The 11956-nt window shown below is 42.6% G+C and overlaps 1 protein-coding gene across 4 annotated transcripts in view; it reads left to right on the top strand.

Annotated features, from left to right (window-relative positions):
• Nucleotides 1-989: 989 nt before the first annotated feature.
• SGSM3 (small G protein signaling modulator 3) overlaps nt 990-11956 on the top strand; it is a 46707-nt gene continuing 35740 nt past the window's right edge. The window contains exon 1 of one of the 4 annotated variants that reach the window (XM_026479580.4): nt 990-1108. The gene's annotated coding sequence lies outside the window, so the exon portion shown is untranslated. Of the gene's footprint in view, nt 1289-11956 lie in introns of all 4 variants that reach the window. The other 3 variants (XM_057316569.1, XM_057316570.1, XM_057316568.1) reach the window with 3 other exon arrangements.

Raw genomic sequence — 11956 nt, 5'->3', positions numbered from 1 at the left:
CCTTGGAACACCATTGGGAGCCCATCCTTAGGTGAATAAGCAGCTCTAAAACTAAGTTTATCTCTTGTGGGTAGGAAGAAATTTCTAGGAGAACACTCCTGAAATACTATTGTAGCTTCTGATGACCTTCCTAAAAGGTGGTAAGCACATTTTCTTTTCCTTTTTTAAGGTTTTATTTTTTTTTAAAAGTAATCTCTACACCCAACGTGGGGCTCAAACTTCCATCCCAGGACTGAGTGGCATGCTGTACGGACTGAGCCAGCCAGGCACCCCAACACATTCTTTTCAGGGTAGAATCAGACGTCTACGAGGACCTGGATAGCAAATGGAGATGGTCCTGCTACCTTCCTGTACGGTTCATCTGTACTGTGCTTTAACATTTTCTCAAACAGCATCTAGTTCTCATAACCGTAAGTTCACAGTATCATTTTGTGGATGAGCTGAGTGTTATCGTGGTTGAGTGACCCAAACACAGCCTTCTGACTACATCCACTGCATTATGCATGCCTGGAGAGTGGATTTTTCCGGCATGCCCTCAACCAAATTTGTTCCAATTTATGGCTCCTTACAGGGCTTGTGAATTGAGTAAGAGTGGTTCAGGCTGGTCTAGGGCTGGTTCTGTACACCTGTGAAGAAGACACTTAAATATTTAGAAAATGAACATCAGGTAAGGGACGCTCTTTTCCAGAGTCCTGCCGCGTCTATCCCTCATCCTAACCGCTGGTCCACCCCGTATTGCCCTGAGCTCCTCGGGCTGCAGGGCAGACGAAGGCCAGTGGGTATCGCTGAGCTAAAAATGGGCTTCGAAGGACTTCTGTGACCCACCCCGTCCGCCGGGGGACCGGGTCTAGGCTCGGAAAGGAGGCTAGTGTGTGGGGTCCCGGAACGCGCAGACCCCAGCGCCGACGCAATCTGCTGGCCCCGAAGGACTACAGCCCCCAGCATGCTCAACGGCACCTCCCCTCCCGCTCGGCCCGGCGCGCGTGCGCGGTGGCGGCACCGAGCGCTGACTGGGTCGGAGCAGTGAAGCCGGGAGCCGGACTCGGGTTGGCACTGAGGTGGCGGGGAGTAGCGGCGGCCGGGCAGCTGGACATCCCGCGCCGGGCAGGTGAGCGTGGAAAGAAAGGTCGGCGGAGACTCGCTGGGTCTGTGGAGCCTCGCGCCCACACCTGCCCCTCAGGTGGGGTCGCGGAGGCGGCTGTGGAGCGACCGACTGACGGGCAGACGGGGCAGACGAGGGGAGAAGCACCGCCCGCGGCCGGGAGAGCCGTGGGGCCGGACCTCGCAGGTGCCCGCGTGGGATGGGGCGCCGGGCGGGGGCGCCGGGCGCGGGCTCTGGCGGTGCGGGTGCGGGGCCTGCGGGGCGGCGGCGGGGCTCGGACCCGCGTGTTGCTGCGCCCCCGCGTCCCCGCCCGGGGCGGGGGCGGCCTCCCGGGGCAGCCAGCGGGAGCGGGGGCCAGCGGCGCCCGAGTCCTGGGGGCTCGAGCCCGAGTACATACCTCCCCCCTCAGCAGCTGCGAGCGGTTTTACAGAAACCGCACCTCAGGCGGGGTGGGGGGACGACCGTTCTCTTCTTTTCCTCGGGCACATTTAAGCTGCGGGCTCTTCCTCAGGTTTAACTTGTGACTTGACGTTGAAGATTCAGGTCTGGGGTCAGAACACAGGCGCAGATTCAGGCCGAGATTCTCTGTAATGTGTATATTTTAACATGGGGAAACTGAGGCATGCATTAGCCGAGATCACTCAGCATGGTTAGGATTGGAATTCCGAAAATTATTCTTGTACTTAGTTTAATGGTCCAGGATGCTTTTTATATGGATGTAGAAAAGATGTTTTAAAGTTTCTGTGACGGGTGACTGTCATAGTTTCCAGTCTTGTGCTGCACGTGAAATTTGTGGTGGGTTGCTGGCTTTTTGGGTTTTAGTGGGTATTAGAGGTGTCCTGGAATATTCTTTACTCTTCTTTCTTATTCTTTCTTGGTAAATTCAAGTTCCTAATAAGGCTCTGATTCGCAAAACCTGCATTTCCAACTTTGACTTGTTTACTTGTAGCTTTTAGTTATTTAGATTTTATTTATTTGAGAGAGAGAGCGAGCGGGGGGAGGGATGAAGGGAGAGGGAGAGAATCTGAAGCGGACTCCGGCTTCAGCACCGAGCCCTATTTGGGGCTTGATCCTGGGGCCCCAATATCACCACCTGAGCCGAGACCCCGTCAGGCGCTTAGCCGACTGAGCCACCCAGGTGCCCCTGCTTGTAGGTTTTAGTGATTATGTTTGTGATTCGGTCTGTAGGTACACATACGTTTCCTACTTCTTTTCTTCCTCATCTTCTTTTCCTTATTTTCAGTTTTCTCTGAACTCTAACCAGTAATTATATCATCTTCTTTTTACATATTCATTTTTGTTCTCCTTGATTAATTTGTAATCAATTTATCTTTCTTGTCTTCCAAGAATCCTAGCTCTACGTAGCCTTTTCATCACTGATTATCACAGTAGCCTGGGCTTTAGTCCTCTTCCCTGTGTCCCTTTTTAAGCATGGAGATGTGTGATATGGTTAGGAGGGCGTGAGATGTTTCTGTTGATCAGGTCTGGGTAACAGGTGAACATGACCCATGACCAGAGCATTTACTTTAGTATATGTGCTGCTGAAGTGAGCACGAGAGCATTAACTGTAAAAGGCTGTGAACAAAAATCATTTAAATATAAAAAAGATACTAATCTTGTGAATTTGGAAACTTGTCAGATGACAGAAAAGTTAGTGAACTGGAGTAGCATCTCACAGAAATGAATCTGACATGAGGGTGAAATACTGAGAAAGGAACTCAGGAGAGAACCATCTCTCTCTCTTTCTCTTTTTAAGATTTATTTATTTAAGAGAAAGAGAGAGGATCTGAAGCAGACTCTGCACTGAGTGCAGAGCCCCACGCAGGGCTTGATCCCACAACTGTGAGATCACAACCTGAGCTGGAACCAAGAGCCAGACGCCCAACTGACTGATCCACCCAGGTGCCCTGAGAACCGTCTCTTTTATCATACAGCCGTCTTTCTGTGCCTGGGGTGGATGCTGGGAACACCTAGTTGGCTTAGGAAGTTAAACAATGTTCTGTGTGTTTGTGTTTTCGGTTTCTCTCTTCCTAGTTCTCGATGAGTTTTGGCAGGAGCCCAGAATCTTGTACATTTGATGATTTAACATCAGTTTCATCCGCCTGTTCTCTAGATTGTCTCTATTTCCTCAGCTGGTGACATCAGTAATTTTCCAGTAGCCATTTCCATCAGTAGCCATTCATGAGCTCATGCAGACTGTCACGAAGAAGTGGAATAGCACAGAGGGTGGTACACACAGAAGAATTAAGGATCCTGTTTCTTTGCCATCACATATCACACATAGACTGAGATAGGGAATCTGCACTGAAGGACAAGCTATGTAGGAGGGGTTAGAACACCAGAGTCCAGACTTCTGCATGTAGTAATGGTCATCGATACCATGTACTGGATTTCTTCTGTTTGCCGAATGCTGTCATTGGCACAGTGAGGTGTGGGTATTATCATTCTCTTTATTTATGTATAAGTTGAACTACAGAAGTTAAGTGATTTGCCTACAGACATAGTAAGTGACAGGGCCAGAATTCAAATTCAAGCCTATCAGACTCTGCCATTCCTGCTCTTTCTACTGTGCTGTAGTACCTTGCCAACAAATATGTTCAAATCTTTCTCATTCCTAAAAAAATATAAAACTTTCCTGTGATCACATTTCTCCTTCACACTACTTCCATTTCCCTCCTTTTCCTTTCTCGACTTGTTCTTGAAGAGCAAACACTGTTTCCCTTTCTTTCTTTGACTCTTTAGATCATTGCAGTCTAGCTTCCATTCTCTACTCTGTTGAATGTTTTGATGAGCTTCACTTGGCTATTTATTGAATATTTGCTGTACCATCTTCTAGACATATAAAGAGGCCAAGACATGGTTCTTGCCCTGAGGGAGTTTAGGGACTAATGAAGGAGAAAAATAATTTTTTTTAAGATTTTTGTTTATTTATATGATAGAGCACAAGCAGAGGGAGTGGCAGGCAGAGGGAGAAGCAGGCTCCCCGCGGAGCAAGGAGCCAGATGTGGGTCTCAAGGCCAGGACCCTGGGATCATGAACCAAGCTGAGGGCAGATGCTTAACTGACTGAGCCACCCAGGCACCCCGAGAAAAAGAATTGAATACATGTCAGTATGATGTGTTAAACTGCTGACCAAGCAATCTTTGCTCTTGGGAGTTGGGGGAAGAACAGTTCACTGAGAAAGTGACACTGGACTGCCAACAGAGAGGAACCCTAAATTGTTGCAGACAGGGCTGTCAGGACTGCATCGTTAGTCGTGGACTTTTAAGAGAAGCTGTATCTTGCCAGTGGGAGATGATACAGTTGAAATATATAGTGTAGGTTTTAGAGTCTAACAGACCAGGGAACTGAGCCTCAATTTCTTTTTTATAATACCTGCTTATAATATAAGCTCTATGAGAGCAGGGCCTTAATCTTTTTCATCACCTCAGCTCTGTCTTCTAGAACAGTGGTAGGTGGTCAATAAATATTTGTTGGATGAAGGATGTTGTATTCCGAACAGGGTAGTACTCTCAGTACCATACGACTGAATGAAGCTTACTTTTAGTGTGGATTATGAACTGATTTTAAAGACACCATTGTTTGAATAGTATATATATAATCACCTCCCCTTCTTTTTGAACATTTAGGTTTCTTGATGGTCATAATTCATACATGAGGAGTGACATTTATCTTTATTTGGTAGGCACAGTTAACTGGGTCTTCTAACTTTATGCCTCTCTCACAGTTATAAACACATTTCTACTTTTTCTCAATGTGATGCAGGTATTTTAAAAATTTTTTTTATTTTTTAATTTTTTTATAATAACTTTTTATTATGTTATGTTAGTCACCATACAGTATATCCTTAGTTTTTGATGTAGTGTTCCATGATTCATTATTTGCATATAACACCCAGTGCTCCATGCAATATGTGCCCTCCTTAATACCCATCACCAGCCTATCCCAGTCCCCCACCCCCCCCATGAAGCCCTCAGTTTGTTTCCCAGAGTCCATAGTCTCTCATGGTTCATTCCCCCTTCTGTTTACCCCCCCTTCATTCTTCCCTTCCTTCTCCTACCGATCTTCCTGCTCTTTCTTATGTTCCATAAATGAGTGAAACCATACGATAATTGTCTTTCTCTGCTTGACTTATTTCACTTAGCATAATCTCCTCCAGTCCCGTCCATGTTGCTGCAAATGTTGGGTAATCATTCTTTCTGATGCCTGAGTAATATTCCATTGTATATATGGACCACATCTTCTTAATCCAGTCATCTGTTGAAGGGCATCTCGGCTCCTTTCACAATTTAGCTATTGTGGACCATGCTGCTATGAACATTGGGGTGCATATGGCCCTTCTCTTCACTACGTCTGTATCTTTGGGGTAAATACCCAGTAGTGCAATTGCTGGATCATAGGGTAGCTCTGTTTTTAACTTTTTAAGGGACCTCCACGTTGTTTTCCAAAGTGGCTGTACCAACTTGCATTCCCACCAATAGTGTAGGAGGGATCCCCTTTCTCCATATCCTCTCCAACATTTGTTGTTTCTTGCCTTGTCAATTTTTGCCATTCTAACTGGTGTAAGGTGGTATCTCAGTGTGGTTTTGATTTGAATTTCCGTGATGGCTAATGATTTTGAACATTTTTTCATGTGTCTGTTAGCCATTTGTATGTCTTCATTGGAAAAGTGTCTGTTCATATCTTCTGCCCATTTTTTGTTTTAATTATTTGTTTCTCATATATTGACTTTGAGAAGTTCTTTGTAGAGCTTGGATACCAGTCTTTTATCTGTAGTGTCATTTGCGAATGTCTTCTCCTATTCTGTGGGCTGCCTCTTAGTTTTTTTGACTGTTTCCTTGGCTGTGCAGAAGCTTTTTATCTTGGTGAAGTCCCACAAGTTCATTTTTTCTTTTGTTTCTCTTGCCTTTGGAGATGCGTCATAAAAAAGTTGCTGTGGCCGATGTCAAAGAGGTTGCAGCCTATGTTCTCCTCTATGATTTTGATGGATTCCTGTCTCACATCGAGGTCTTTCATCCATTTGGAGTTTATCTTTGTGTATGGTGTGAGAGAGTGGTCGTTTCATTCTTTTGCATATAGCTGTGCAATTTTCCCAGCACCATTTATTGAAGAGACTGTCTTTTTTTCACTGGATGTTTTTTTCCTGCTTTGTCAAAGATTAGTTGCCCAAAGAGCCGAGGGGTCCATTCTTGGGTTCTTTATTCTGTTCCATTGGTCTATGTGTCTGTTTTTGTGATGCAGGTATTCTGTGTGTGTTTTTTTTCCTCTGCTAATGTGAATTGTTTTGGGAAGTTCTTTGGAATCATTAAATAACTTTGTCAATAAGAGTAACTTTAGAAGTGAGATTAAGGGGTGCCTGGCTGGCTCAGTTGGTGGAGCATGCAATGCTTGATCTTAGGGTTAAAAATTAAGGCCCCACGTTGGGTGTAGAGATTACTTAAAAATAAAATCTTAAAAAAAATGAGATTGAAAGCTCTAATCAGAAGACCTACCCTTGGGAAGGGCCTGATTTCCAATAGGGCTAAGAGAAGACTTTTTTCCTTAACAAAATGATAGTATTATTCCTGATCTTCTCTAGATATCTGGTTAGGCTTCCAGCTAATATTCTAAAGATATGTATTAGCAGTTCATTTCCCTCTTCTTGTGTTTGAGTTTCATTTGTAAATATCCTTAATTTGTGTGACTTGAGTTTAGGGTTAAAGTCCAAATACCACTCTTTTTTTTTTTTTTCCACCTTCGAAGTCTGTGGAGTATATTACAGGAGTACCTACAATGAAGTTCAAATTCTGCTCTACCACTTTAAACTTTGAAAACTTAATTCAAGTGCTATAACTTCCCAATGCCTCATTTTGCTCATTTGTAAAATTGGGATAACTACTACTACTACCACCAGTCACAGTAATAGCTAGTATTTATTGGGTGTTTATTATATACTAGGCATAGGTCTAAGATTTTTACTTATATTACCTCATTCTTCACAATCTCCCTCTATATTATTAGAATTACCCCCACTTAAGGTGAGGAAACAGTTACATGCTAAGTAACTTGTTCAAGGTCACACAAATGAGTGACAGAGTCAGGATTTGAACCTGGGTAGTCGGACTCCAGAGTTTGTGCTCATAACATTTTACTTCATAGGGTTGTTTTGAACATTACATAAAATATTCTGTGTCTGTGACAGGCGGTCAGTAAGTGTTGGCTACTATAGTTAGCTTTGAGTTTATAAAGCTTTTCACATACGTTTTCTTATTTGGTTGCCACAAGTACAACAAAGTGTTGCTGTGACCGTCACTGTCTTACAGGTAGGAACTGAGGCAGAGTTTGGTAACTTGCCCAAGGTTCATACAGCAAGTGTGGGGGCAATACCTTGGCTTTGCTCCTCCTCCACATCTGATTCCTGCGTGGTTTTGAGGGATCACATTTTGAGTGAGTTTAGTGTACGTAAGTTGTTTTGGCCTGCTCAGCATCCAGTCTAGATTTTTCTGGGAATAGCAACTCAGTTTTGCTTTGAGAGAATAGTCCATCCCTGACCTCATAAGTGGTGGGCACATGACCGGTTTAGGCCAATAGATATTAGGCAAATAGATGTGTTTCCTCCTTTCATTTGAATCTTAGGTTGAATGACACAGCGACAAACATCTTTCATCACAACTACGGATTAATTCCTAATATGTGGATACTGGAGCTGCTCTTTGTTGTTTCCAAAGAGCTGATTCTTTAGCTTTTCCTCAGTTCTGTGTCCTACCTCGTATCTTTCCAGTAAATCCTGTATTACATAAGTTACCCAAAGTCAGTTTTCCAGGCTTGCATTTGAGACTCCCTTAACTTACTGTTAAATGACATAAGGCCATGTCACTTAGAAAAGAATTAAAACAACTGCTTAACTTTAACCTGAAAAGAAGAGAAATATGAGAGAAGCTTTGAAGGTTATCTTCAAACATCTGAAGCATGTAGTTTACAGAGTATCCCTAAAAGGAATAAAGAATAGACATTACTAGAAAACAGATTTATGTACTAATTAAAGTCTAAAAGAGGGCTGTTCAAGGATGGACAGGCTATCTTGGTCTGTGGAGGTAGATAAATACACTAAAATTGTTCAAGCTGAGGCGCCTGGCTGGCTTAGTCGGTAGAGCATGTGGCTCTTGATCTTGGGGTGGTGCATTCAAGCCCTACATTGGGTGTAGAGCTTAACTTTAAATAAATGAATAAGTAAGTAAGTAAATAAATATAAAAAAATAAAGTAGTTCAAGCCAAGACAAGATGGTCACTTGGGAAGAGTAGTATGGGTTTAATAATCTAATGGGTAGTTGTACTAAATGACCTATAAATTTCCCTTCAATTCTGAAGTCAGTGTCTCCAGACTCTGACACCTAGAGATCAGTCTAGAGCAAACCATTCTTACCTTTCCCTACTCTGCCACCTTGGTCTCCTCTGTTCCTGCCTCACTACAGCTAATCTGCTGTTCTTTGCTCTGCCCCGGACCTCTGCTTCACTCAGCCCCTCACTTTCTTCAGGTCTAGGCTCAGACTTCACCTTCTCATTGAGCCTTTCCTGAACCCCTCATTTATTATTTTTTTTAAAAAGATTTTATTTATTTGAGAGAGTGAGAGAGAGAGAAGGAGCAGGGGGAGGGGCAGAGGGAGAGTGAGAAGCAGACTCCTCGGGCCTCAATCCTGGGACTCCAGGATCATGACCTGAGCTAAAGGCAGACACTTAACCGACTGAGCCACCCAGGTGCCCCTGAACGCCTCATTTAAAACAACCACTTCCTGGAACTGCCTATCCCTTTTCCTGTTTCCTTTTATTCTGTAGCACTGATCATCACCTGGCATACAATATAGCTTCTTATTTATTTTTTTCATTACTTGTTTCCCCTCTAGAATGCCAGATTCTAGAAAAAAGGGATTTTTATTTGTTTTGAGCACTGTTGTATCCTTATCACTTTAGAGCAGTGCCTGGCACATAGCGGGCACTCAGTAAATGTATGTTGAATGAGTGAGTATTTCCTCAACACAAAATCACTGTTGGGTCTGCTTTGTGTTCTGGGAACACACCTCATTCTGTCAACTTGGGATCTTTTTGAGTTGCTTTCCTTACTCTCTGGTGCCTTTTTCTTTTCTTCTCTTTGGATCACAACACTTCAGGGTTAGAAATCTGAGATCATCCCCTTCATAAGGACTAGAGATCCCAATATCATACAGCTCATTAATGACAAAAATGGAGGGAGGGTGGGGATTGACAGTTAATCTCCTTGTCAAACTGTAGTGCCTCTACATCTTGCTTAGGTCAGGCCCTTATAGTGCCTAGTGCAATGTATACATATCCCTCAATGAATTATTAAGTCAGTAAATAAATATGTCTCCTTTATGAAGGCTTTTCCATATCAGCCTGTAGTTATCTCTTTATTTCTTTGAACTTTGATTAATATTTGTGGTTCATTCTCTTATTTTTAACTGGCCTTGTGTTTGTCATTTCATGTGTGCATATGTGCCTGGACAATGGAATTGTAATCCCATGGACAGAGACCAGATGTATGCACTACAAAACCCTGTCCCTGGGAGGCAGTATAATAGTGAAACATTATGCAGTAGAACTTCCTATGATGATGGAAACGTTCCTGTGTGATTGCTAACATTTTCTTTATGCGGTATGTGTGTGAGTGAGAGAGAGAGAAAGAAAGAGATTAAGTAATCACACGAGTGGGAGGGGCAGAGAGAGGAAGGAAGAATCTCAGGCAGACTCCGCACGCAGCCCAGAGCCCAATGCAGGGCTCGATCTCATGACCCCAAAATCAGGACCTGAGCCGAAACCAGGAGTCACACACTCAACCAACTGCACTACCTAGGCACCCCTGTTTATTTTTTATAATCTCTACACCCAAAATGGGGCTTGAACTCATAACCCCAAGATCAGGCATCGCATGCTCCTTCAACTGAGCCAGCCAGGCATTCATTTTTTTATTCATTTGTTATTTGTGAATTTTCCAGCTTTTCCACAATGAGTATCGATGACTTTTCTAACCGGAGAATATAATAGTGGATTGTGTGAGTGGTTTTTTTTTTTGGTGTGTTGGTTTATTTTTGTTTTGAGATTCAAGAATAGGTAGAAAATGCTATAGGCAAATAAATAGGATAGTAAACTTTGGAATTGAGTTAAAGTTCATTTTTTAAAATAAATGTATATTGCAGAATGCAAATGTATTTAATTTTATGAAGTATGTATATTCTTTAAAAGTTGCTACAACTTTTAGTTTTGTAAATTATATTTTCTTTTCACATATTGAGAAGAACCAGTTGCTTGGGGAAAATTTACAGGAAAATTTTACTAATCTATATAAGCCATTAGGAAAAGCACAAGTATTTTAACAACACAAGACACTGCATTTAGGAACTGGAAAGTACAAACTAAAATATTAATTATACAAAATTTAAGAGGTGAATCTAGAAGCTTACTGATAACAACAAAAATTTCCCAATTACTTTGATAAAATGAATGATTAAGACCTAATGAAGGGACCTGGGATTTATAGAGTTACTTGGCCACCATGGCCAGAAAGATAACAAATGCATGAGGTGCTGTTCAGAAACGTTTTGGAAACAAAACAAAATATTATTCCATCGTTTATTTTAAACTGAGATGGCTCTGAGTACTTTGCGCTTTTCTGGTAGAATATAGATTCCTTTAGTTTCCAGAAAAGGACAAGTAATAAGCATGAGAGCTGTTATCACTACCTAGCATTATATATAAATTACTGTGTAATTTATTAAATTACATTAATAATTGTTATTTGACATTATGGATTCATTTGGCCATCTCTCTACATGACTAGGCTAAAAACTTCACAGGGCAAGGATTTTGTTTTGTTCACTGTTCTCTTCCAGAGTCTAAAATGGGGCCTGACCCCAGAGTAAGCACTCATTATGTTAAATGAAAGAACGATGCTTGCCATGCGAGGTTACAGTAAAAAGATGAGGTCTTGTCAGTTTGAAAAAGTAAAGGGTGGGAGAAAACTGACTGGAATTTACGGTAGCATTATATTAACAATAGCTGGTTGTAAGTACCAGTTCTTTATCTGTTGCTGTGTAACAGTCACCCCAGAACTTAGTGGCTCAAAACAATAATCATTTTTTTTAAAGATTTTATTTATTTATTTATTAGAGAGGAAGAGAGCACAAGCAGGGGGAGTTGCAGGCAGAGGGAGAAGTAGGTTCTCTGTTGAGCAAGGAGCCTGATGCGGAACTTGATCCCAGGACCCCGGGATCATGACCTGAGCCTAAGGCAGACGCTTAACCAGCTGAGTCACCCAGGTGCCCCAATAATCATTTTTTTAAGATTTTATTTATTTATTTGAGAGAGAGAGAGCACGAGCCAGGGGGTGGGGTGGAAGGGGAGGGGAGGGGCAGAGGGAGAGGGACAAGCAGACTCCCCGATGAACAGGGAGCCTGTCAAAGGACTCAATCCTGGGACCCTGGGATCATGACCTGAGCCAAAAGCAGCTGCTTAATGGACTGAGCCACCCAGGCACCCTGATGGTTTTTTTTTTTTTTTTTTTTTTTTAAGATTTTATTTTTAAGTGAGTTTAAAACTGTCTCGGTAGAGCGTTTGACTCTTGATCTCAGGGTCATAAGTTTGAGCCCCACATTGGGCATAGAGCCTACTTAAAAAAAAAGAGCACGTAGGATAGGTTATACTGTCGTGGCCCATCTTTGGAAAATATTTTCTCTATGCTAAGTATGTGTAACTGTGCTAGGAGTTCTAAGTACTTTCTCAGTACTTTAATCTGCAGGCACTATACTGTAATTTACTGATAGGGAAACTGAGGCTATGAGAGATGAAATATTTTACCCAAAGGCC

The sequence above is a fragment of the Ursus arctos genome, unplaced genomic scaffold (genome assembly GCF_023065955.2).
Source record: "Ursus arctos isolate Adak ecotype North America unplaced genomic scaffold, UrsArc2.0 scaffold_21, whole genome shotgun sequence".
Classification (NCBI taxonomy): Eukaryota; Metazoa; Chordata; class Mammalia; order Carnivora; family Ursidae; genus Ursus; species Ursus arctos.
Note: the sequence above shows the minus strand (reverse complement) of the source record. Positions and strands in the feature narration are given on the sequence as shown.